We start from the raw sequence: 26,984 nt of genomic DNA, 5'->3' as shown, positions 1-26,984 counted from the left end.
AGGGCAGGGAGGTCCCCGGGGGGAGCGTGTCCAGCCCCCACACCCACCTCCTGACGGCCAGCCAGAGAGGAGGAATCCTCGCCTGCCCCGCTAGCCTAGGACAGGAGGGGTCTCAAGGGGCCCCAGGCAGCTCCTTGTTACTTTTCAAACGGAAAATATTTCCAGAATATTATGATTCCCCCGACATGTTGATTGTCCGCTAAGAGCCAGACACTAAGGGCTTTGCCGGTACCAAACCCTTTAATTTCTCCCAATAACGCCCCTGAAGCGTGGTATCATCAGCATCCACATTTGGCACAGGAGGAGACGGAGGCTCAGCGGGAGGAAGCGCACTGCTCAGATTTACTCAGCCAGGAAGCCTCAGATTCAGGATTTAAGCCCAGTCCAAAATCCCTCCACAGCTCCCGTGAAAAACCGAAAGAAAAAACAAAAAACAAAAGAGGCAGGCGCTTGGGTGGCTCAGTGGGTTAAGCGTCTGCCTTGGGCTCAGGTCATGATCCCAAGGTCCTGGGATCGAGTCCTATGTGGGGTTCCCGGCTCAGCAGAGTCTCCTCTACCTTTGCCCTCCGCCCCCCTGCTTGTGATCACTCTGTCTCTCACTTTCTCTTTCTCAAATCTTGAAAGAAAGAAAGAAAGAAAGAAAGAAGGAAAGAAAGAAAAAAAGAAGAAAGAAGAAAGAAAGAAAGAAAAGAAAAGAAAAAGAAAGAAAGAAAAGAAAGAAAGAAAGAAAGAAAGAAAGAAAGAAAGAAAGAAAGAAAGAAAGAAAGAAAAGAAAAGAAAAGAAAGACCAAAAGAGAGTGATGTGAGGGCAGGGGATCATCATCACCTAGAGCCGTCTCTAGGTGACATCAGGGCCTCAAAGAAGCCCAAAGAGACCACTGCCCCAGGGGATCCTACAGGGATCCCCTGCTCCCTTCCCAGCCAGCCTTCTGTCATCCGTTGCGATGGGATGAGACTCTGGGTCAGGTGTTCCCCACCGGCCAGACAACAGGTGAGTAACCTGCATTCCTAGAGGAGTGGCTGGATGACCCCACCGTGGGGTCACCAGGCTCTCAGAAGGGGAGGAGGCCAGGCTCAGAGCTTGGGGAGGAGATAAAAGAACAGGAAATTCCCAGCCCAGGGGGAGAGACAGGGCCTTATTAGTCAAGACCCAAAGCAATTCCAAAAAAGGGAAGGCTCTGATTCATACATGAAGCATCCATTTGTCATCAGCAGTCAGCACTGGGCTCCCCTCTGCATTATCAGCAGGTCTGTGGAGTCCTCGACCTGTCTGCTGATGCCTGCTTACCCTGGGACCACGTCCTGCCAGCCCTGGGGTGCCCTAGTGGAGAGAGTCTCTGGCGGAAACGTCCCAGAGAACATTCTGATTGGCTCACCTCGAGTCATGTCCCTCCCTGAACAAATCAGCATGACCCGGGGAGAGGGTATGCTGACAGGCCAAGCCTGGCCTTGCTTGCCCATCTTGGTACTGGATGGTGTTGTGGGGCGGTGACAGCAGCAGACCCACACGGAATAGAGGGGAGGAGGAGGGAAGAGGTGGAGTCAGGCAAAAGCCAGGGGATGCTAGGGGCTAGGTTCCTACCCACCTAGCCTTTGCATCCTCAGGCTCTGGCAGCCATTCCCTTCAGGCTAGGATGCTAGCTGTCCTGGCCATCTCCAGGAAGGGGCCCCTCACTGTCTTACTTTATGCTCAAGGAGTTTCCGCCTCGGCACTATTGACATCGGGGGCCAGATCATTGTGTTGGGACTGTCCTGTGCATCGTAGGGTATTTAGCATCTCTGGGCTCTACCCACAAGAAGCCAGTAGCATCTCCCCAGTCTTTCAACGTGACAACAATGTCCCCAGACCTTGCCAGATGTCCCTGGGGGCAAAACCACGCCTGTTTGAGAAGATGATGAACCTGGTTTAGACGATCCCAGAAGCAAATCTTGAGGTGAGGCTCTCAGGAAGTGGAAGCAAGGGAGGGGAAGTAGGATGGGGAGGAGAGGCAGCTGACACGCGGTGTGGTAATAAGCGGGTTATCTCTGTGAGCAGCCGGGGCCCCAGCAGTACCACAGGGGGACCCTGGGGATGGCCTGGAACAGGCAGGCTCAGGGACCTGGGAGCTGGATTTTTTTATGCTCCAGCTCCCTTCAGCTCCCTAGAGTGCACTTGGGACGGAGGGATGCTAATTCCAGGGCACGGCAGCTACGAAGTGGTAAGGGGCAAGGGGATGTGGGGCACACTCGATCACCCCAGAGCTTCCTGCCCCTCCTTCCCTTGCCTTTTCCCTCCAGTCGGTTAGGAGCCTTACCCTCCATGTCTGAGCTGGGTGACCTCAGGCAGATATTTTTACTTCTCTGGGCTTGGGTTTCTCCTGTATAACATGGGGCTAAGGACACCTGACACCTGCTTTCAGGGGTTTGAGGCTTAAAAGAAATCCTGTGGGGAACACACATTAGTTTCACTGTCCCGCTTCTCGTTGGTGACTCAGGGAATCTGGGGGCAGCTGTCCCCTCGGGCACTCGTAGCAGAGCTCACAGGCACCTCCTGTCCAGGGAGGATGACCACACAGGAGAAGGCTGAGTCAGCAGACAAGCTAGACAAGGAGTCAGAAACCCTGGGTGCTGTTAGCTGATGCAAGCAGCCGAGGCAGCTGTCCCAGCCTGAGCACTATCATCTGCACACCCTGACTCTTCATCAGAGCTGGGGGGTGAGGGGGTGGGTGCTGATGGTACAGCCTGAGGATCTTCAGCCAGGCCTTTCCACAGCGGGACTTGGGAAATGTCCTCCGCCTCTTTGTGCTTTTCCCTTCCTGAAAAACAATGGAGACAAGTTTTTTTGCCAGAGCTGGGCAAGAGCATCACAAAACCTGATATTTATTAAGTGCCTACTGTATGCAGATTTGTCACGGAATCACAATAATGTAAGGCAGCCCCTCCTGCTCTTACCCCTGTTCTATAGAGACCTCAGCTGCGGCTCAGAGAAGATACACTGTTGGCTCCTCCCAGGCACCCAAGAGTTGACTCTGGCCCCTGCAGGCATCTCCCACCCTGCCTGGTGCATGGTGCCCAGCCCCATCAAGCAGCTCCCATTCCTAAGTGCTCACTAGTTGCCATTGTCTCTAAGTCCTCCCAGAAATACTGCAATGTCAGTACTGCTGAGATCCCATTCTAGAAAAGAGGAAACAGGCTCTGCAAGGCAAGCCAATGTCATGCTTGTAAATAACCGATCTAGGACTTGAACCCAGAGCTCCACCAGTCACCAGGCAGCCTGAAGTGACCAGTCTTTCACCCAGGCAAGCCAAGGAGAAGCCAGTGGCCTTGGCATAGAGAAGCCACCCTCTCTGTCAGCATCTGAGACTTGGTGGCTGTCCTTGCCCAGAGAGTACACAGCAGCTGGGCTGGGTTTCTGCCCCTCAGGAGCCTCAAGGCATTGTGTTCCCCTGACTCATAGCCTGCTTGGCTCAGAAGAAGGGCCAAGGCCAAGGTCTGGGCTAAAGTGCCAGCTGGGACAGCCATGAGGGGGCAAAGTAGACTGTGGGCAAGGGCACCATCTCCCTGTGAAATCTGCCTCCTGCTCTGGTAAGAAGGCAGCTGTACTGTTAAGTCCTGGTTGAAGCCCTGGAGGAGGTTTTTGGGTTTAAGCTATCACCTCCATGAAGCCCTCCTGGTACGTCCCACTGGTTGAAGCCCTCCATTCTACTCCTACTAGTACTTAAAATGCCCAGCTTGCCCTGAAATCGTCTGCGACCATTACGTGAATGCTTAAGTTAGTGTGGTGTGTGGCAGTTCTGTACACCTAGAATGACCTGCTACACTTAGAAGGGCCTGGGGTCTTTTCACTGAGATTCTCCTTCCCCCCCCACCCAGGGCTCATTCCACACACAGTAAGTGCTCCATAGATATTGACAGACTGATGCATTACCCCAGCAGGTGTTACAAATAGAAAATAATAATCTCATTGTTTCTCTTCACTTACGGAGTGGGAGGCAGGGTATGCCAGTGGTTGGCACCCAGGTTCTGGTAGGAAACTGCTGCTGGCCAAGTCTTGGCTCTGCTTCTCGTGGGCTGGGTGACCATGAGGAAGTTACTTGACTCTTCTGTGCCTCGGTCGCCCCACTGGTAAGATGGGAATCATAATAATATCTAGGTGGTAATTATCTAGGTTATAATTAGCGAATGTAAAGCCTGGAAAGAGCTCAGGGCTTATTAGCTTGTTTTCACCCTCAGTACTCAGATGCTCATGACATGCTGTATGTCGCTGACTCCAAAGTGTTTTGGATCATAAGAACACATCATTATTTCCTATGCTGCTAAGAAAAAAAAAATCTGCCAATTACACTGACAGAAAGCTATTCTCACTTAGGATGTTTATCTTTTTCCTCATTGGAAAACTTCCTTTATCTTATGACCTATCATCTCTCTGTACATAAAGAGAAAAGTAGGGTTGAAATAAACGGATCAAGGTATTTTTCAGGCAACGACAGTTTTATCACAACTGTCAACCTTGCTGACAGCAATTGTGAGATTTATTGACCCAATTGCAGGTGGTAAAATGTGGAAAATGTACTTCCTATGATGGACAAAATATGAAATACGGTAATATAAGAGAAAAAAAGGGAGATGTTGAGAGAAAAGGCTATATATTTTCATTCTTTTGTTGGCTCACTCATCCGTTTGACAAATATTTGCTAAGCACATACTGTGCCAGGAACTGCCCCCGGGGAGACATAGGAGCTATAGAGTGGGAAGCCCAGGGAGGGATGGAGGAGTCCAGAATGAGGACCCTTGTTCCCTGACCCCGACACTAAGGTCTCTACTGGTCACTGGTGTCCAGGGCGCTGAGGAGAAAACGGTTGCTTTAGGTGGGCTACCAGGGAGCTCCTCCGGCCTAGCCTGAGGGTCCCTCCATCGTTCACAGGGGCAGGAAGTCTAGCGCCTGCCTGTGTCTTCCTGACCCTTAAGCCCTGCCAGGGCCCAGTTCCCAGCCCCAGGAGGCAGCAGAGTCCATGCAGTATGAAGGAACACCAGGTCCAGCCTCAGACACACCTGCATGCCTCAGTTTTCCTATCTGTGAAACGGGAGTAATAATAGCACGTCATCACTTTGGTTGATGTGAGGAGACAATCCATGTGAAGGGCACATGGAAAATGCCTACTGCGCGTTAGCCCACATTATATTTCTCTTTTAGCTGACCCCGGCCTGGGTTCCCTGCCGGGCGGCTGACCTCCACTCTCCACCACCACCCCACCACCACCACCACCACCCCTCCAGGCTCTTCTGCCTCCCTCCTGCCAATGGGCATCCACTCTCCTCTGGCTGACTTAAGGTGACGTTCAGAGTCTCTTGGGGGCTCTGATTCAGGTCCCAGAGCAGGAGGATGTTTTCAGGCTCTCCCCAGCCCCCAGCACATGACGTGCTGCTTGTGTGGAACTGCCTTGTGGTGAGCATCTGCTAGACGTGGCTCTTGGCCCACCAGGCCCTGAGTGGGCTGGGGCTGCCTTCGGGGTGAAGGAAGGGATGCTGATGACGGATGCAGCCGGCAGCGGGCAGCGGCCAGGGGAGAGGCCAGGTGTGCCGTGGCCAGCTCCGCAGGTAAGTGGGCAGCCCTGCGTCCCACGGGCCCAGGGTCAAGGGCTGGCTCCTCCCCCGATCAGTCCCGGGGCCTTGGCCAGGTCTCCGTTGTTCACCTATAATCACAGTCAAAATGATAGCGGCGTGGCAAGGCCTCGAGGTACCCACCGCGTCCACGGTGGCTCCTCGGCACTCCGGCCAGAACCCCTTTCCCGGGCCCTTCGCGGGGTGGGACGCGTGACTCGCACTGTCCCCAGAAAGTGAGCCTGGCCAGCCTGGCTCCCCGAGGGCGTCCAGGGGACACGGAAGAGGGGCAGCTCCATGGTAGGAGCTGAAGGCCTCTGGGCAGAGCCCTGCCCTGGCCCACGGTGTGCGCCGGACAGAAACTTCTCTTCTGATGAGCCCTGGAGAGCAGGGGCTCCTATCCCTAATAATACAAGTAGTAACAATAATACCTGAGGGAGCGCTTCCCGTGTGCCTGGCCCCATCCTCGGTGACGCGTAAGAAGCAAGTCAGGCGTCAGAGCAAGCCTTTTTCTCTAGATGAGAAACCGAGCACAGAGAGGCAGCCCCCGCCCCGGCTGGCAGTGAGGATCCGAGGGCCTATCTGTAGGGCAGGCCCGCCTCCGGCCGTCAGAGCCACACAAAGCACTGCAGAAACGTTTGCTGCTGTAGTAAGTCATTGCTATGGCTAAGGTGGCCCCGAAGAGACCAGAGGCTTTCAGATCAGCCACATTTGGGTTTGAGCTCTCCCTCCCTCTAGACGTGGGACCTGGGATAAGGGTCCCTACTTGTGTGCGCCTTGTCCCTCTCTTGTGTAAAATGGGGTTTGCCATAGTACCCATCTCACCGGGTAGTGGTGAGGGCTACATGAGCAAATACACATAAAGCGGGAAGGAGCTGACACAAAAGAGCTCAATACAATGGATCGTTATTCTATCGTTATTGCTGTTATTAATGTACTATTATTACCTTTATTAGTACTACCGTGACTGGCTGCTGTTTGAATCAGGTCACCTCCCTGACTCGTGTTCCTCATCTTTTGAACTGTGGTACTAGGGGAGTTGAGAAATTAGCAGTAGCATTTGCATGATGCTGGACACATGGTGGCCACTTGGTAAATCCTCCTAGTCCCATGTGGGTGAAGTCGCCCTCTTGCCTGGCTTCCAGCCCAATGCTCAGCTGGTCAGAAAGGAGCTGACCAGAGTTTTGAACAGGGTCTGCCTGCTGGGGCATAAATCTCTTGAATAGGTAAGAAACTAGAATGGCTTAAGGGAGGAAGGAGGAGGTTGAGCTGGCCTCTACCCATGTGCTAAGTTAACCATGCACCCCACATCTAGAAGAATCTGGAAGAGCAATGCCCCATACTTCCAGAGGCTGCCCAGCTCCAATTTTCTGGAACAATCCTGAATTCAAATAGTCTCTCTCATCATCTTCATAAATCTTCCTAATAGCCCCCCAAATCCCAACACCTTGGTATCCAAACCGGTGTCTTCACTACCATTTTTACCCATATGTGACACCCACCACACACCTGAAATCTCATTGTTTGGTACTTAGGTTGGAAAATGTGGTAGCCGTCAGAAAGAGCTCTCCTTGGTTTTGGTTTTGGTTTTAACTGAGATAAAATTGACATAACATTATATTAGTTCCGGGCATACAACATAATAATTCAATAGTTGTATATCTCTTTAGTTTTTAATAAGAAGGGAAGCAAAGATGTGAGAAGTGACTGTTACAGGTGAGGGGAGGAGGTGCTTCCAGGGCCAAAAGGGCAAAGGACCAGGCAGGTATTGGAGCCTCACCTAGGATGCGCCTGCTCTGAGTGTTAACTTCAACAGATGCCATCACCCACTTTAGGGTAATAAAGGAATAGCTTTCTTTTTCTTTTTTTTTTTCTTTAAAGATTTTATTTATTTATGAGAGAGAGAGAGCATGCACAAGCAGGGAGAGCGGCAGATAGAGGAAGAGGGAGAAGCAGACTCCCCACAAAGCAGACAGCCCCATGCAGGGCTCCATCCCAGGACCCTGGGATCATGACCTGAGCCGAAGGCAAACACCTAACTGACTGAGCCACCCAAGCACCCCAGGAATAGCTTTCTGAAACATACAACTCTATTACTCAAAGAAGAAATAATTCTTTATTTTGATAGCAAAGGTGTCCCCAGTCTTCATTTAGGGAAAAACCCCCAAAAACAAAAGTAGGTATATCACAGCTCCGAGCCAGACTGGTGACCTATCTGTAGTAAGTCAGTCCCCGGGGCCTATTCCAGATGTAGCCTCTCTCCTGGCCTCCTCTTTCTCTGATTTTCATAACCTCTCCTGCTTCCTGCTTAATTTTAATTTATTTTATTTTGTTCAATTGCATGCTGGTATATTTTCAGATTGCCCTAAGTTATTTATAGTCTCATTCATTCAGCCAATATTCATTGAGCCATCTTGTATATACCAGGCATTGTTCTAAGCCTAAGGATACGTCGGTGAACAAAGACTCCTGTCTCTGTAGAATTCATAGTCTAATGAAAGCAAACAGAAGAAAAGCAATAAGCATAATAACCTTTATAGTAGAGTAGAAAGTGAAAAATAGCACAAAGTATGACTGTGATTACAAGGAGCTACAGGTATAATTTTAAAATCTTCCAAAAGAGAGAGAATATTGTTCGTTGTATGTGTGATTAATAGAATTGAGATTCCATGTGAAGATGTCTCCACTTTGTAAGAGATGAATTACCGATGTAGGGGTGAAATGACAAAATGTCTGGGATTTGCCTTTTTTTTTTTTTTTTTTAATTCATTCATGAGAGATACACAGAGAGAGAGAGAGGCAGAGACACAGGCAGAGGGAGAAGCAGGCTCCATGCAGGGAGCCCGATGTGGGACTCCATCCTAGGACCCCGGGATCAGGACCTGAGCTGAAGGCAGACACTCAACCATTGAGCCACCCAGGCATCCTTTGGGTTTGCTTTAAAATACTTTTATAAAGGAGTGCCTGGGCAGCCCGGGTGGCTCAGCGGCTTAGCGCCGCCTTTAGCCCAGGGTGTGATCCTTGGGACCCAGGATCGAGTTCCACATCGGGCTGCATGGATCCTGCTTCTCCCTCTGCCTGTGTCTCTGCCTCTCTCTCTCTGTGTGTCTCTCGTGAATAAATAAAATCTTTAAATAAATTTTAAAAAAGTTAATATAAACTAAAAAAAAAATACTTTTAGAAAGAAAACAAGGGTAGATGAAGCAAGTATAGCAAAAACCTTGAAGTTCAGGGGGCCTGGATGGCTCGGTTGATTAAGTGACTGATTCTTGATCTCAGCTCAGGTCTTTCTTTCTTTTTTTTTTTTTTTAAAGATTTATTTTATTTATTTATGATAGAGAGAGAGAGAGAGGCAGAGACACAGGAGGAGGGAGAAGCAGGCTCCATGCCAGGAGCCCCATGTGGGACTCGATCCCCGGACTCCAGGATTGCGCCCTGGGCCAAAGGCAGGCGCCAAACTGCTGAGCCATCCAGGGATCCCCTCAGCTCAGGTCTTGATCTCAAGGCCCTGAGTTCAAGCTCCACATTGGGCTCCAAGGTGACCATGGAGCCTACTTAAAAAAACTAAAACAAAACAGAACCCTTGATGGTTGGAGCTCAGGGAGACATATATGGAACTTTGTGGGAACATTTTTTCTACTATTGTGTGTTTCTGAAAATTTTCATAATGAATTTTTTTTCTTTTTTGTCTTTAAAAATTGTAGTAAAGGATACATAATACCATTTTAATCCTTCCTGAGCATAGGTCAGTAGAATTGAGTCCATTCACAGTGTTGCGTGACCATTACCACCATCTATCTCCAGAACGGTTTTTGTCTTTTTAAATCAAACAACCAATCAAAGGAAGTTGTTTATAGAACCTGGTATCCAGCTGAGATGTCCTGGGGTGGGGACAAGAGGGAGCAGAATAACCATGCCAAATCTGTAAAAAAAAAAAAAAAAAACCGAAACACCCAAATCAGGGAGAGAAGGGGCCCCAAATGTGGATGGGATGCCCCCAGCATCATGCTCCAGCCCCTGGTCTCTATGTAGACTCAGGCCATTTAGGTGCCAGGCCTGGAGGGGAGGATCCTGTGATGTCACCGTATCTAGCCCCCAGATTCCAAGTGGGTCAACACCTAGCCAGGAGGAGGGCTGACTCACCCTCTGCTATTCACTAGAAGGTTAAGCAACTCCCTTCTAATCCTGCCTTCCAGGAAAACCAGCCTTTCTGGAAACCCAGTGAGGCTAGAACTTGCCTCTTCTAGCCTGAGGGTTGGGGGCTAGATAGGGGATTGGTAGGGGACCAGCTCACCCTGACTTCATCACATTCTTGGATTCAGGGAGAAGGTCTCTCTTCCAGCCTGCCACAGTCTGCTGCTATGATTTATGGACTGACTTCCAGACCGAAGGAGAGCTCAGTGGGCTCCCAGGACCGGCTGTTGGAAGGGACCTGTCTCCTTCCATCAGGGGAGGAGGGCCGCACAAACCTGCATTCAAGTCCCCACTCCGCTGTGTCCTATGTGTGACCCTGAGCAACTTACATAAAAGCCATCTGAGCTCAGTTCCCGTCTCTGAGTTGAGATGGAGGTAACAATGAGAGCCTAACTCAGGGTCATTTTGAGGGTTAAATGAAATGCTTTAATCTTTTGCACAGTTCCAGGGGCATGGCTTTTGCTCAGTAAATATTAGCTACCTGGAAAGCTAAAACATTTCAAGACAAAGGGCTTTTTCCTTAGGCAGTGGGGGCACCCAGCACTGGGTCAGAAGAGGCTGGTAGTGGTCCAGCCCAGGCTCTGGGGACACGGGGAGAGTGTGGTGGTGGCTGAGGGCTGGCGTAGCTGGTGGGCGCCGGTACAAGAGTTCCAGCCAGACGCCTGCATTCAAATTCCAGCTCCTCTTTAATGTGAGCAAATCACTTAATAACCTGCTGAAGATCAGGTTTCCTCTCTATATACTGGGGAAAATAATAATCCGAGCCTCACAGGGTTCTCATAAAGACTCAATGAGTCCCACGTGGAGCGCTTAGAATACTGCGTGGAACATGGTAAGTCCGTGTCGGCTGTTAGGTGCCACTGTGCTATTTGTCTGTCTAGCGTGGTCCTCACCCTCCCGTCAGTCACAACAGTGACATGAGCAGCCAGGTGATTGGGCTCTCACCTATACATTCTCTCAACAAACCCGGGACACCAGCCACCCCTGAGAGGAGGGGGAGCTGAGGCTCAAGGACTCTGGGGGAGGTGCCCAAGATCACATCAGTGGGGCCAGGATTGGAACTCAGGTCTCCCTGACTCCAGAGCCCACACCCTTAGCCACTTACTCTGTTGCACTAACAGGGCATCACTGAACTCTCACGGGGCCTGGGGACAGGCAGGCACCCCATATGTAAACCCTTGTAAACAGACCTTGAGGGACGCCTCAGGGTGGCTCAGTGGTTGAGCATCTGCCTTTGGCTCAGGGCATGATCCTGGAGTCCTGGGATCGAGGCCTGCATCGGGCTCCCCACAGGGAGCCTGCTTCTCCCTCTGCCTGTGTCTCTGTGTCTCTCTCTGAGTGTCTCTCATGAATAAGTAAATAAAATCTTAAAAAAAAAAGAAACAACCCACAACAGACCTTGGGTGCCTGGCAGACACCCACTGTGCCATCGTCCAGCGCGCCGAGCGGTCACAGGGAGAGACGCCGGAGCGTGAGCAGCTGGGAGAGCCCGCAGAGGAGGAGGTCGGGCGGCCTCGGTGCTTTGTGGGGGGTGCGCTCCCCGGTGGGGGCAGGTGCAGGGCAGGCCCGGTGGGCCGCGGCTGCGGGCGGTGCGGGACGGTCAGGGGCAGGTAAGGGGGCTGGCCAGCCTCCAAGGGTTCAGGCACAAAGCAAAAGGCTGAGGCTCAGGCCACGATCCAAGCCTCCTCCTTCTCCTGTTAGCCAGATTTCCTTCCTCGGGGATCCGCAGGACTGGGGTTCTTAACCAGAATCTACTGTCCCTGACTCTCAAAATCCCAGCCATTTGCCCAAAGAAATCACAGATCCCTCTGCTCAGACTCAGCCTTGAACAGGAATCAAGGAAAGTAAGTGGGGGCCCTTTCAGCTCCCTTTATTGGTTTGTTCTTCCCTGAGGGTAAACACCTCCAAAACGGCAGCTGGCGTCCAGGGCACACCCAGTACCCCCGGCTGGTGTGGAGCGGGACGCGATCCTGACACAGACCCACTCTCCCTCCAGAAACAAATCCATCCCAGCACCAGAAACGGAATATCTGCTGGAGGTTTCTTAGGACTTTAAAAGGTAAGCTTCCCAGTATGGGAAGAATTTCTGAGAATCCTACCTCCCCTCCCAGCATTTTCCCTAGGAATTCCTGCTCCCTGACCTGGAGGCCATAGCCTCCTCTACCCGTCTGCCACTCCTTCCCTCCTTGCCCTCAAAATCCCAGGTGCCTTTTTTTTTTTTTTTTAATATTTTTTTTTTAAATTTTTATTTATTTATGATAGTCACAGAGAGAGAGAGAGAGGCAGAGACACAGGCCGAGGGAGAAGCAGGCTCCATGCACCGGGAGCCCGATGTGGGATTCGATCCCGGGTCTCCAGGATCGCACCCTGGGCCAAAGGCAGGCGCCAAACCGCTGCGCCACCCAGGGATCCCCCCAGGTGCCTTGTAGCCCTCACACACACCTGTACACATTGAATGAGTGCAATCAGCAGGACCGGCTACATAATTGCAGCACTTGGTATAAAGTGAAAATGCAGGGCTCCTGATCCAGAAATTATGAAGAATTTCAAGATGGTGACAGCAGAGCATCAAGTCCTGGGCCCTTCTGAGCACAGAACCGTAACACCTGCATGGGTTACATGCCTGGGAAGCTGACCCTGGCCCTTCGTGCATAGCTAACATGGACTAAATAGATGTCAAGTTGTCATGAAATCTGAGATCCCATCCCCATCCCAAAAGCATATCTTGAGGATGCCAGCTCTGGATTACACCCACCCCTACCCTCAACCCCTCACTATCCATCTCCTACCCTTAGGATCACGACAGAAAAGTTTGAAGTCTTTTTTTTTTTTTTTAAGATTTTATTTATTTATTCATGAGAAACACAGAGAGAGAGGCAGAGACACAGGCTCCATACAGGGAACCCGATGCGGGACTTGATCCTGGGTCTCCAGGATCACGCCCTGGGCTGAAGGCAGCTCTAGACCACTGAGCCACCCGGGCTGCCCCAAGTTTGAGGTCTTGTATTTGAACCTCTCATATCATTTGCAAAGTGCTTTCACATGTTCTTTGAGAGAGAGAGACGTTATCCCATCTCATAGCAAGGCAAACTGAGATTCAGAAACTCCGCACCTGAGCTGGCACCTTGCTGGCCATTACCGTACGTGGCACCAAAACTCTAGCATCTAGACTCCCTCCGTCTGGAGCCATTTCCACCAAAGAAAGAGCCTGGACACCATCTAATGCATAAATGATTCAAACCTCAACATCAAAGGAACTTATTTTATTTCTACTATTGTGGCAGGAATTTTTCCCAGTTAGAACAGACTCACCTAACCCCAGACAAACACCAGGCCTGAATCAGATTGTCATGTCTCCATTCTTCCCTGACTCAGCCCACCCAGTGCTCCTGAGACTACAGACAGAGAAGAAAAGAGGGGACCCGAACTTTTATTCCAAAGAGTTTATGGCAGGTCCACTTGTTTTGTTTTATTCCTCATGAAAACTTGAGAAATCCTTTTTTTTTTAAAGTAAATTATATATTTTGGGATCATTTTTGATATACAGAAAAGTGGTAAAGATAATATAGAGAGTTCTCTGACCCATTATTTCCCTCATTCTTAGCATCTTACCATGTTACTATATGATTAGCAGTAGTCCTCACATTATGAATGTCTTATACTACCACAGTGTATTTGTCATAACCAAGAACCTGACATTGGCACGTTTGCTATTAACTAAAATCCGGACTTGATTTGGATGTCCCTGGTTTTTCTATTTACGTTCTCTTTCAGTTCCAAGACTGTCCAGGGAAACACATGGCATTTAGTTGTCATGTCTCCAATCTAATCTGTGACAGTTTCTCCTTGCTTTTTATACCTGGATAATCCTGAGCAGGACTGGCAGGTATTCTGTAGAATATCCCCCAATCCAGGTTCATCTGGTGGTTTTCTCATTAGACCAGGGATATAGGCTTTTAGAACACCACTGAGGTGAAGAGCCTTCTTATCACATCCTGTCAAGGGGCTATGAAGGGAACATGACACCACTGCTGAGCTTACCTTGAACTTGTGGGCAAGGTGGTATCCATTGGGCTTCTCTACTGTGAAGTTACTATTTTTCACCATCCCAACTCTACTCTTAGGAAGTGAGCCAATAAGCCTATGCCACCCTGGAGTGGGAGAGGGCAGGAACTAGGAAACTTAGATTTTTTTTTTTAAGTAAATTTAATTATCTTAAAAAAAAATTCATGCTTCTGGTTTAAAATGCCAAAGTAGATACCAAAGGATACAGGCAGGTTAAAAAGTCTCTTCCCCGTCTCTCTCCCCAAAAGTAACAATGTCACCATTTTTTTGTGAATCATTCCAGAGGTATTTTATGCCCAGAAGTAAATGTAAATGTATGTGTGTGTATATATATATACAGTTTGCTCCACCTATTCTACACAAAGTTTGCACACCAGCCACACTGTTCTGCACCCAACCGCAGCGTTACTTGGACTAGTGAGACCCTATAAACCACCCAGTTGTCTGACCATGACGGATGGTTAGGTAAATTGCATTACTGTATAGCAAGGGCTTGGCCACAGCCGCCAGCAGTTATACAAATAAACAGTATCTGGTATCATGGAAAAGTAATATGTCAATCAAGTACAGAGTACATATGATTTCTATTGGGTGGATGCTATCTTTCAGGGGGATAAAGTTCAGAAGAGGTCACAGGAAGCTAGAAACCCCTGAGATAAAGTAGAAGACTTGTGAGTATAATGTTCTTCTATTAATAAATAAATTTTAAAAAATGATGGGACTGTGAGCTTTGGGGGAACACAGTCTCAAGGCTCCTGAAGCCAGCCTTTAGGTGGGTGGCAAGACCCATCATGCCTTTTCTGGTCAGGGAGGGAAGGGCTGTTTGACTTTCTAGAATCTGTCTCCTGGACTAAGGATGTTTGCAGTTAATTGCATCGTGGAAGTAAGAGTAGAGCAAACACCCTGCCCAGGGCAGGGACAGGATGTAGATTCTTCAGGCCTGAATTGCCAGGCTGGAGGCCACACACTTGTGGATGCCCCACACCCACCACTACTCACAGCCCACAGGACAAAGTGCTGCCTTTCAGTCTGGCACCTGCTCATGCATTCATCTGTCCATTTATCCATTCATCCATTTATTTATCTGTCTACCCACCCACCCATCCCATCTACCCATCCACTCATTTGTTCCCTTTATTCACTCAACATTTACTGTGTAGCTGACCATGTGCCAGACAGGGGGATGCAGCTGTGGCTGAAATGGACATATGCCCCTCCTCGTTCTGACATGGAACTGAACCACTGTGGGCAAGTGCATCTAAACGTTGGGGTATTTCAAGAACTCAGAAGAGAGGACTAAGCCAGCCTGGAGCGCAGGGCAGTGTCATCAAGGTGGTGATAACCAACCTCAGTGGGTGTTAGCCAGGCTTGGGGAATGACAGGAAAAAAGGGACACTCCAGGTGAAGAGGATTATAAAGGCCACAGACCAGTCGTAGTCCCAGTTATCAAGCCGGTGTCCCAGCCTGGGCCCTGTGCCAGGTGCTGGGAGAGGTCAGGAGCTCATTTCCTCCCTCAAGCCCTTTGTGAGGGAGATATTATGAACTCCATTTTTTTCCCAAACCTTTACTGGGATATTGACATACAACGTATATAAGTTTAAGGTGTATAATGTGATACATGTATATACTGGGAAGTCATTATCACAGCGAGGTTACTTATACCTGTGTCCCCTCACATCAGTACCATTTTTCATTTTTTGTGGTGATAACATTGAAGATCTACTCTTTTTTTATTTTAAGATTTTATTTATTTATTCATGAGAGACACAGAGAGAAAGAGAGGCAGAGACACAGGCAGAGGGAGAAGAAGGCTCCATGCAGGGAACCTGATGTGGGACTCAATCCTGGGTCTCCAGGGTCACACCCTGGGCTGAAGGCAGTGCTAAACCGCTGAGCCACCCGGGCTGCCCTGAAGATCTACTCCTTTAACAACTTTCAAATATATAACATAGCATTATTAACGATAGTCACCATGCTGTACACCAGATCCCCAGAACATATATTCATCTTATAGTTGGAAGTGTATGTCTTTTGACCAATTTCTCCCTATTTCCTCCACTTCCCAGTCCTGCAACCGCCAGTCTACTTTCTAATTCTATGAGGTCAGCTTTGTTAGATTGCACCTACCAGTAAGAACATACTGTGTTTGTGTTTCTCTGACTTATTTCACGTAGCGTAATGCCTTCACGGTCCATCCACATGATTGCAAATGGCAGGGTTTCTTTCTATTTTATGGCTGAATAATAGTCTAATACATATTTTCTTTATCTCGTCATCAGTCGATGGGTATAGGTTGTTTCTAGGTCTCGGCTGTTGTGAATAATGCTGCAGTGCATATGAGGGTGCAGCTACCTCTTAATGATAGTGATTATAATTTACTTTTGATAAATACTCAGCAATGGGAAAGCTGGATTGTAGGGTAGTTCTATTTTTATAGTTTTTTGAGGCACCTCCATACTGTTTTCCACAGTGGCTGCACCAATTCATATTCCTCCCAAGAGTGTGCAAGGCTCCCTTTCTCCACATCCCCGCCAGCACTTGTTATTTCTTGTCTTTTTGATACTAGCTGTTCATTCTACCATCTGTGAGATGATACTTCATTGTGATTCTGAATTGCATTTCCCTGAGGATTAATGATGTTGAGCACATTTTCATGTACCTGCTGGTCATTTATATGTCTTCTTTGGAAAAACGCATTATCTCCTTTTTAAGAATGAGGATGCTGAGCTGAGAGAGGCTGGGTGCTAGCCCAGGGTCACCCAACATGCAAACAGCAGGGGCAGGATTGGGCCAGGAGCATCTGGTTGCAGAGTTTGTATTTCTTTTCTTTTTCTTTTTTTAAGTTTTATTTATTTATTTATTCATGAGAGACACACAGAGAGAGAGAGAGGCAGAGACACAGGCAGAGGGAGAAGCAGGCTCCATGCAGGGAGCCCGATGCGGGACTTGATCCTGGGACTCCAGGATCACACCCTGGGCCGAAGGTGGCACTAAACTGCTGAGCCACCCGGGTTGCCCTGTATTTTTTTTTTAAAGATTTATTTATTTATTCCAGAGAGAGAGAGAGAGAGAGAGGGAGGGAGGGCAGGGAAGGGGAGAGAGAGAGTGTGTAAGCACACAAGTGGGGGGAGGGGCAGAAGAAGACAGAGGGAGAGCCTCTCAAGAAGACTTCCCAGTGAGCACAGAGCCTGATATGAGGCCCCATCCCATGATCCATCATGACCTAAGCTGAAACAAAGAGTCAGATGCTCAACCAACAGAGCCACCCAGGAGCTCCCAGAGCCTGTACTTTTATTTTTTATTTTTTTAAAGACTTTATTTTTTTATTCATGAGAGACACAGAGAAAGAGGCAGAGACACAGGCAGAAGGAGAAGCAGGCTCCCTGTGGGGAGCCCAACATGGGACTCGATCCTGGACCCCGGGATCACGCTCTGAGTCAAAGGCAGATGCTCAACTGCTGAGCCACCCAGGGATCCCCCAGAAATACTTTTGAAATCAGTATTTTAAAGATATTTGTATACTGTGCTGGGAAAAATAACAAACAAGGTAGAGTTCTTGGCTCAAGAAGCTTCTACGGAAAGGTCTGAAAAGTTAGCAGAAAGTTATAATTCATTATAGCAAAGTGATTTGTTCTGGTAGGAGAAGTTGACAGTTTCCTATATGCCTGGCACTGTGCTGAGCGTTGGACGTGAGTTAACTTGTCTAGGCATCACAATTCTATCAGGTGGGTACTATTACAATCAACCATTCACTGGGAGGGATGTCTGACTGGCTCAGTTGTTAGAGCATGCCACTCTTGACCTTGAGGTCAGGCGTAGAGTTTACTTAAAAAGAGAGAGAGAGAGAAATACATCAACTGTTCACTGAGAGAAAGGTCATAAAGGCTCAGAGAGGCCAGGTAACTTGCCCGAGGTCACATAGCTGGTGGATGGCAGAGCTGGAATGAGAACCCAGGCCTTCCACCCCTTTGACCACAGACTCTAACTAACAGGGGACTAACAAAGGGCAGCCCGGGTGGCTCAGCGGTTTAGCACTGCCTTCAGCCCACGGTGTGATCCTGGAGTCCCGGGATCAAGTCCTGCATCGGGCTCCCTGCATGGGGCCTGCTTCTCCCTCTGCCCGTGTCTCTGCCTCTTTCTCTGTGTCTCTCATGAATAAATAAATAAAACCTTAAAAAAACAAAAACCAAAAAACGAAACGGGGACTAGGAGGTAACACTGAATTTTCTTCCTCTACCTCTCAGAGACCCATCCTATCTGCTGGGCTCCTGCAGGGCTGAAAGCAGAGAGAGGACTGGGAAGACGTTCTGATTGATGTCCACACCAACCCTGTTCCTGCGGGCCCAGCTTCTGCCATGAGGTGGCTGCTGGTTCCCTGTAATGGGAAACGATCTTCCTCCCTCACGGGTGAGGGGAGGTGCACTCAGGGCACCATGTGACAGCTGCTACAGAGTGGCTGGCCTTTCCCTGTCTCTTGAGACTTCTCCCCACTTTCTTTTGTATGTCTTCCTCCGTAACCAGAGACAGGACTGCTGTTCTGGCCTCGAGGTGCCCACCAGGGATTCACCCACAGACACCGTCTTCCCCTCGGCTTCTCGGCCCCGGGCCGCCCAGGCAGCCTGTCTGCACGTGCAGTCAGACCTCCCCAGGACTGTGGAGATCTGTGAACGCCGATGCTTCAGCCTGTCCCGAGCGGCACCTGCACTGGGGAGAAAGTAAATGATGGTGAGCAAGAGCCTCTCCTAACTGCTTTGAGGGGCCCAAAAGGCTCAGGCCTCCGGGCTGGCCTGCCCACTTCCGAGGAAGGAGGAGCCACACTCTTCTGGGGGTGCCACTTTGTGGACAGTCGTAAGAATCAAGGCTCTTTGGTGGAGATGACCTTGCGTGATGTCTGTAGCACACACTGGGGCTCACCCATGTCCCTTCAGCCTGGCCAGTCCTGTTGCCCAATAGCTCTCTGGTCACCCAGTCACTGGGTGAGTGCTTATCACGAATGAAGTCATGACTAAGTTTAGTCACACCGACTACTTCTGTCTGCACACAGTACACGGGAAGGCCACAGATGAGCAGCCCTCCCTCCCCCAGGGGTCGGGGGCAGCCCCCTCATTAACATATCCTCCATGGGCTTCCTTCCTTGCCTGTCTCATCTCCTCCCACCCTCTGCCAGGGCTTTCCAGGATCATTTCCCAAAAGAACGTCTTGCATTTGTATTCTGGACTCAGTCTGCTTCTGAGGAAACCCAACTAAGACATTTGTTAACTGTCAACACTTACTGAGCACTTTCTCTGTGCCACGCACCTTGCTCATACCTCACACGTCTTGACTTCTCCAATCCCCCCACAGCCGGGGCTGTGAGGAAGGGACTGTTATCTCCATTTTAAAGACACAGAAACTGACTCAGATCTGAGGCTTGATGCCAAATGACTCCTCCCGTGACCCATCCTCTGGCAGCACGAAGTGCTTCCAGTTCCTCAAACTGCTTATCTCCTGCCCGGTGCCAGAGCAGGCCCCCAGGTCTCCAACCCTCACACCTCATCCCTGCGGTAGGCAGAACAGTAGACGCTCTCCATGTCCCTACCAGAACCCAGGACTGTTACTTTCTATGGCCAAAGAGGCTTTGCAGATGTGATGAAGTTAAGGATCCTGAGATGGAGAGAATATCCTAGCTTATCTAAATGCACCTGATGAAATCACAATGGTCCTCATGAGGGGGTGTCCTCCTGTCTCTTGCGATAGAAGATGCTGTGATGATGGAACAGAGGGACAGGAAGAGATTTGAAGATGCAACACTGATGGCTTTGGAGTTGGAAGACAGGGCCATGAGCCAAGGGATTAGGCAGCCTCTGGAAGCTGGGAGAGGCTAGGAAACAGAGTCTCCCTGGGAGCCTCCGAAGGAGCCAGGTCTGCCAACACCTTAGCCCATCAAAACCACTTTCGGGTATCTGGCCTCCAGAACTGACGGAGAACACGTTTGTGTGGTTTTAAGTCACTACTTTTAGAGTGCTTTGTGAGAACAGCCACGGGACACACTAAACCAACTGCTTGAGCCAGCGTGTCCCCCACAGCCTGCCCAGCTGTGGCGCATTCCTGGCAAAAGCAGTGACCAAGCCAGCTCGTGGGACTGTCACCTGGAAGGGTATAGCATCAAGCACAGGCAAGGGGATCCCTGGGTGGCTCAGTGGTTTAGTGCTGCCTTCAGCCCAGGGCATGATCCTGGAGACCCGGGATCAAGTCCTGCATCAGGTTCCCTGCATGGAGCCTGCTTCTCCCTCTGCCTGTGTCTCTGCCTCTCTCTCTCTCTCTCTCTCTGTGTGTGTGTCTCTCTCTGTGTCTCTCTCTCTCTGTGTCTCTCATGAATAAATAAATAAAATCTTAAAAAAAAAAAAGTGCAGGCAAGTATGACCTGTTACAGGGGATACCCAGAGCTGAGGGATGTTGGAGGGCCCTGCTCAGTCTGAGGGGTCAGGACAACGCCCCAAGAAAGACCTGCTTCAGCAGAGGCAGGAGGGTGAGTGGGAGTTCAACAGGAGGGAAGGGGAAGGACGAGGCCAGACAGAGGCAGCAGTGTATGCAAAGGCCAGGAGAGGGAGAAAGTTCAGCCATTTGAGGAACTAAAGTGGTTCAGTCTGGGGACACCAGGGTGGCTCATTGAGTAAATGTCTCCCTCCCAGGGTCCTGGGATCAAGCCCCATGTCAGGCTCCCTGTTCAGTGGGGAGTCTGCTCCTGCCTCTGCCCCTCCCCCGACCCTTACGTGCTCTCTCTCTCTCTCTCTCTCTCTCAAATAAATAAGATCTTTAACAAAAAAATAAAATGACTAAGTCTGGACAGGTGCCAAGAGTGGAGGGAGAAGCGGTGGAAGCGTGTGGTGCAATGGTTGGAAGGATGGGCTCTACCAGTGTGAGCATGTGAGGCCCAACTTTGCTATTTCCCAGCTCTGCGATTAGGGCAAGCAACTTGGCTTCTCTGTGCTCCAGTTTACTCACCGGCCTGTTGGGGAGAACACATAGTATTGACCTCACAGGGCTCTGTGAGGTTTGAATACACGTACGCCACTTGGAACAGAGTAAGGGCTCAGTAAATCTTCTGTTTATGCCTCCTCATATCGGCGGCTTATGCGGGCGAGCATGCAGCGCTCAGGCTGGCCAGTGTGACGCCCACATTCCTCTGCCTGTGGGATGGGGACGGAGTTGCCAGAGCCAGCTAGCATTAGCCCTGGACTTTTGCTAGAAGTTCTGGGAGGGCAGCTCAGCCCGGAGTGGCTGGGGGGCACGTTTATCACCCTGTGAGGCAGGCCTGCCCTAGAAGGAAGCCCACAGAGGGAAAGATAGAGCCCTGGATGGATGAGACCAATCTCGGTGGTCTTACCTGGGGCCCCCAGTCCAGACATGCCTGAACCACCCTCTTGGACTGTCTAGTTACAGGGTCCAATCAAATTCTTCTTTTTGCTTTAGCAGTTTCCTCTGAGTTCCTGTCACTGGCAACCAGGAGAGTCCTGACTGGTAGATGGTACTCAGTAAACACATTGAGTGAACATTGAGGACTCTGGTACTCTCTTTAGGTTTGAGGGTGATTTTGTGCTAAGGGACCCCCTGCCCTGTGGGACCCTAGGGACTGGGGAGAAGCACTCTCTCTGTTCTCCCCACCTGTGGGGGCCCTGGCAACCACGTCTAAGGTCCTTTCCAGAGAAGGCTCTGCTCAAGGCAGGTGGGCACCCTACTCAGAAACTGAATCCCTCTTTTCCTCTCCCTGACTCAGCCCTTCAGAAGTATTCAATAAATGCTAGCCTTTGTCATTCATTTCCTTCAGAAATTATATTGTGTAGTATGTCTTAGAATGAAAAAGAGAGAAAGATGCCCCAAATAAGTAAACAAATAACACAACTTTCTTCTTCTTTTTTTAGGGGGAGGTGGAGGCGAGGAGCAGAGGGAGAGGGAGAGAGAGAGAATCTTAAGCAGGCTCCACACTCAGCATGGAGCCCAATGCAGGGCTTGATCTCATGACCCGGAGATCATGACCTGGCCAAAATCAAGAGTCAGACACTTAACTGACTGAGTCACCCAGGCACCCCTAATTTTGAAGTGTGTATCCATGTTGGCAAAGAGCAGCAGCAGGAAGGTGGGGGTGGTGGTGGAGGGGGTCATGTGTTTCCTACTTGTCCCCTTGGCAGGAGTAGTATCAGGTCAACCTTCCCGTTGGGAGCATCTTGAAAAGGCCCAGAAAAAGGTGCCTGAAATTGGGAGTTGCTTTTCCTCCTCCAGCCCTCAAATCATGTGCTGACTACAGCAGATAAAAGACTGAAAAGCTGGCAGAGTTTTGGTGTCTCAAGGCCTGCGGCCACAAAAATCAGAGTGCCACTCCCCAGCCCCCATCCTGGTAGTGGTATAAACCCCCAGGCTAGAGTTACAACTCTAATAAGTGGGAGGAACACATTCAGGAAATTGCATAGAAAGAATTTCAGCAGAAAACTGGAAAATATAAAAAGAATCAAATGGAAGTCCCAGAACTGAAAGATTCAATGCTGAAACGGAGATTTGCTGTGGTTAAGGTCAAACACAGCCTCTGAGGCCCTGCCCAGGTTCTGGTCCTAGGTCAGCCTTTACTACTGACAATGCTGGTCCTTGTTTCTCATTTTATTGAGGTGAAATCCATACAACATACAATGAACCAATTTAAAGCCCACAATTCAGTGGTGTGGAAGGTGTTAACAAGGTCGTACAAAAACCAGCCCTCTCTAGTTTCAGAAATTTGTCATCACATCATAGTATGCACCATGCCTATTAAATAGTGACTCCCCATCCTCCTCAACTCCCTGCCTGGCAACGTCTAATCTGCTTTCCATCTCCAGGGACTGTCCTATTATGGCTCTGTCATATAAAATAAACCATAGAGGTTGCAACTTTTGTGTCTAGCTTCTTTCACTTAGCATGTTCTTGAGGTTCATCCAAATTGTAGCGTGTCAGTATTTCTTTCCTATTTATGGCTGAATTATGGTCCATTGTATGGATGTACCACATTTGTTTATCCATTCATTTATTAATGCACATTTGAATCCTTTCTGCCTTTTGGTTTGAATGAATGATGTTGCCATAAAATTGGCATGCAAGTCGCCGGGTGTACGCATTTTCATTTCTCTTGGGTGTAAACTTGGGTGTGGAATAAGCTCTTGTTTCTTAACTTCTTGTTGCAGTTTCCTTGTCTATAAAATGAGGCTGGAGGTAGTACTGAACTTATAGTGTTACCTGAGACGATGCAAACTGCTTAGCTGGATAAGCGGTTGCTATGGATCAGTGCTGTTACCCAATTAGGTTGTAAGTCTTTGTTGACCTTTCTGTCTGTCTGTGCTGCTAGGTCACAGGTTCCTGGAGGGCAGGGGCTTTCGGATGCATATGCCTGCGCCCTCAGGTGCCTTGGCAGATGCTCAGGAAGTGTTTCTGGAGTATTTGGAGCTGGTTCTTTTCCATGCATGGCCTTACCCTTCTCTTAGGATTTGCCGGTGCCCTAAGGAGCACACATGTCATTGCTCTTTTTCAACCACTGAGGAAAATGAGGCTCCTGGAAGCTAAATACCTTAATTAATGTTACAAGACTAAAGAGAAGCAGAACCTGAACTCCAGTTGAAAACCTCAAGCAGGGGTTCATTCAGTCACTCAACATCAAATATTTACTGAGCCCCTGCTGTGTGCCAGGCATGTTCTAGACAGTGGCATCGTCATGAATTATTTGGAAAGAATATAAACAAGATAAGTTATATAGAGTATGTAGGTGATACACTCTATGCTACAAGGTGATATGTGCCAAGGAGAGTAGGGCAGAAAAGGAGGGTAGGGAGTTGCCAAGGGAGGGGTGAGAGAGTCTCAATTTATGTGGGGTGCCAGTGAAGACCTCACAGGGAATGGGGCTTGAGTACAGATTTGAGGAAGTGAGTGAGTGGACCATGTGAATGTCTATAGCTATGACTCAGTAGGATTAAATTAGAAGAAGTTCTGGATGAAGATCTTTCTGGACAATGATGATGTTCATCATGAGACAGCTACCAGTTCTTTTTTAAATTATTTATTTTTCATATTTTTAAAGATAAATATTTTTTGAAGATTTTATTTATTTATTAGAGAGAGAGCATGCGCATAAGCAGGGGGAAGAGCAGAGGCAGAGGGAGAAGCAGACTTCCTTCCCACTGAGCAGGGAGCCCAGTGTGGGGCTGGATCCCAGGACACTGAGATCAGAGTCACACTGCTCTACTTACTGAGCCAGCCAGGTGCCCTGACAGCTACCACTTCTTGGTCAGCTGCTGCGTGCACTGCCCACATTACCTACAATATTTCATAAGCACCTCAGAATGGCTGGGTGAGGTGGGTATTACTATTACTCCCACACAATTCCTCAATGGCTGAACAAGGACTTGAACCTGTATCTGAGGCCAGAATCCATGCCATAGTTGGGCTTCCCTTAGCTTCCTGGGAGGCAGTATGGTGGCATCGTTCAGAGTGAGGCTCTGGAGTCAGGCAAGATGCTTCTGGGCTGCTGCTTCACCTCTCTGGGCCTCAGTTCCTTGGGCCTGAGGTATGGGCCTCGTACCTCATTGAGGTATTTGAGGATTACACATGGCAGCAGATATAAAACACTTGCTCAGTACATGGGGGCAGTTTCTGTTATGATTATCGTCATTACCAGAGAAGTTTTGCATTTTGGAGAGCCATCTGGTCCACCGGATTCCCTCTGGTCCCAACCGACTTGGGCTCACATGACTGGTTGACTGTCCAGGGCAACAGAGGTGCAAACCTCTGCATCTGGAGAACAGGGGACCCTCTGAAACCTCATTAAGCTCAGCCAATCATGTTCTAATTGTTCCCTTGTACTTCTGAATGCATTTCTGTAGCCAAAAGCTTTCCCAGCTGAAGCTCTAGGGATACCAGGGAAAAATGCTCTGTGTTAGCTCTAACCTCTTCCCTCACCCTCAATTAAGGACCTGTCCGGGGCCTTTGGAGGGAGGATTGACCTCCAGCTATTTTGGAAGGGCCTATCTCCTATCAGGAGCTGATTTTGGTCTGAGCTGAGAATGTATTTACGGTCCAAAGTCTGCTCCAAAGTAAACACGTCATCACATTCCTCACAGCCTGTAACCTCCATGGGGAGAAGCTCTGGCCATCACGGCGTAAGGGTGGTGTGGAAATCTTATCTGCCTCTATTTCAGCAGGATCCCACCTAGCTCACACTTGGTGTGGAACACGGGGGAGAGAGAGGGACAGATAATCTTAAACAAGTTGAAAACAAGAGCACATTCATTGCAATTATTCTCTGCAGTGATGGGCAGGGAAGGCTAGGTTTAGAAGACAAACATGTTGTGTAGTCAAAGAACACACATTTTTATGTGGGTGTGCCTTTGCATTTATCCTTATTGCTTTTTTTTCTGCCCATGAAAGTAAAGCAGAGTTTTATTTTCTTTCCTTTTCTGTTCTTTCTCTCTCCTTTCTTTCTTTTTCCTTAACAGCAAATGGCACATATTTGAAGTTTACAATTTGATGTTTTTGTACCCCCCCACACACATATTACATGCACATATATAGTCATGAAACTATGGGGAAGGGGCAGCCCGGGTGGCTCAGCGGTTTAGCACTGCCTTCAGCCCAGGGTGTGATCCTGGAGACCCGGGATAGAGTCCCACGTCAGGCTCCCTGCATGGAGCCTGCTTCTCCCTCTGCCTTGTGTCTCTGCCTCTCTTTCTGTGTGTGTGTGTGTCTCTCATGAATAAATAAATAAAATCTTAGAAAAAAAAAAAAAGAAAAGAAACTATGGGGAAGATATCTATCACTCCTAAAAGTTTCCTCATCTTCTCATCTCTCCTCGCCTACCCCCTATAGTCCAGGTACAAACTGATCTGCTGTCATTATAACTAGCTTGCTTTTTCTAGAATTTTATATAAGTGGAACCACACAGTATGTATTCTTTTTTCATTTGGCTCCTTTCACTTAGCATAATTATTTTGAGATTCAGCTATGCTGTTAGGTATATCTGTAGGTCCTTCCTTTATATTGCTGAGTACTAACGAGTCCATTGTGCCAATGCAGGACACTTGGTTCACCCATTCACCTGTTAATGGACTTTTGGGTTGTGTCTAGTTTTTGGTAAATAAAGCTGGTACGAATGCTCAAGAACAAGCCTTTTTATAGACACATGCTTTTATTTCTCTTGTTTAATTACCTAGGTGTGGAATGGGTAGATCATATGGTAGGTATGTGTTTAGCTTTTTTAAGAAACTGCTTTCCAAAGTGGGTGTACCATTTTCCATTCCCACCAATAATGTATGTTTCAAAGCATATATTAGAGACACACTTAAGGTAGAAAGAAAAATCCTGCAGGTAGAAAGTAAAAGTTCTTAATAATACCACCTCCTAGTGATTGCCTGGTTAACTGTTTCCTATAAATTCTTCCAGTGTTCTTTGTTTTCTTTTTCCACATCCAGCTGACACACAGAGGTGCCCTGGGCAGGCGAACAACCTGGCATCCCTTCAACTTGATATTTTAAAAACAGTCGTCCAAAATTTACTTAGGCAGGATGTGGAGAAACTGATTTTCTGTTAATAAAATATATCATTCTTCTTTCTTTTCAAAATAAAGGATTTATTACAGGCACAGAATGAAACCTGACCTTTTACATTATTTGGATTTATCCTGGAATTGTAGTTGTCCAAGCAGTCTGCCTGTGTTAAAGGACATGTGATTCAGGTGACACACAACTGTGAGGTCTCAGGGCAGCACGCAGATCTGACCCAGGATAAGCTGACATGACTAAGGACCTGAGAGAACTGTCACCTAGCCAGGCTCAGGCTTAGTGGTACAGCCGAGAGTTGCCTCTAGTGTTGGATAGAGAATGTTCTCATTTCCCCCAGAGGATGCTGGTTCTCTCTGATTGCTGGTTACAGCAGGGCTGCCCTGGGTGGAAACCCAAGTTAACTGGCACCGAGTTTTGATCTAGTCCAGTGCTACTTGGGCTCCCCTTCTAGACTGGCACCCTCCTAGGCAGCCTGGGGCCAGTAGCCCAGTGCATATATTAACATATATTAGTGTTATTTTTATTTTCAAAATATATACACAAATTGGATTGCACAAATTCATGCTGGTCTATAACTTGCTTTTCTGTTTCCCC

The 26,984-nt window shown here is 48.7% G+C and overlaps 1 long non-coding RNA gene across 1 annotated transcript; it reads left to right on the top strand.

Moving 5' to 3' along the window:
* The first annotated feature begins 760 nt into the window (after positions 1-760).
* On the top strand, positions 761-18,202 carry LOC125753179 (uncharacterized). The gene is made up of 4 exons (XR_007404352.1): positions 761-1,934; positions 11,771-11,833; positions 14,449-14,510; positions 18,084-18,202. It is a non-coding gene; the product is annotated as an uncharacterized LOC125753179 (long non-coding RNA).
* Positions 18,203-26,984: the final 8,782 nt, after the last annotated feature.

Source organism: Canis lupus, chromosome 20, assembly GCF_003254725.2.
Source record: "Canis lupus dingo isolate Sandy chromosome 20, ASM325472v2, whole genome shotgun sequence".
Lineage (NCBI taxonomy): Eukaryota > Metazoa > Chordata > Mammalia > Carnivora > Canidae > Canis > Canis lupus.
The sequence above is the reverse complement of the archived record's forward strand: the minus strand, read 5'-3'. Positions and strand labels throughout refer to the sequence as shown.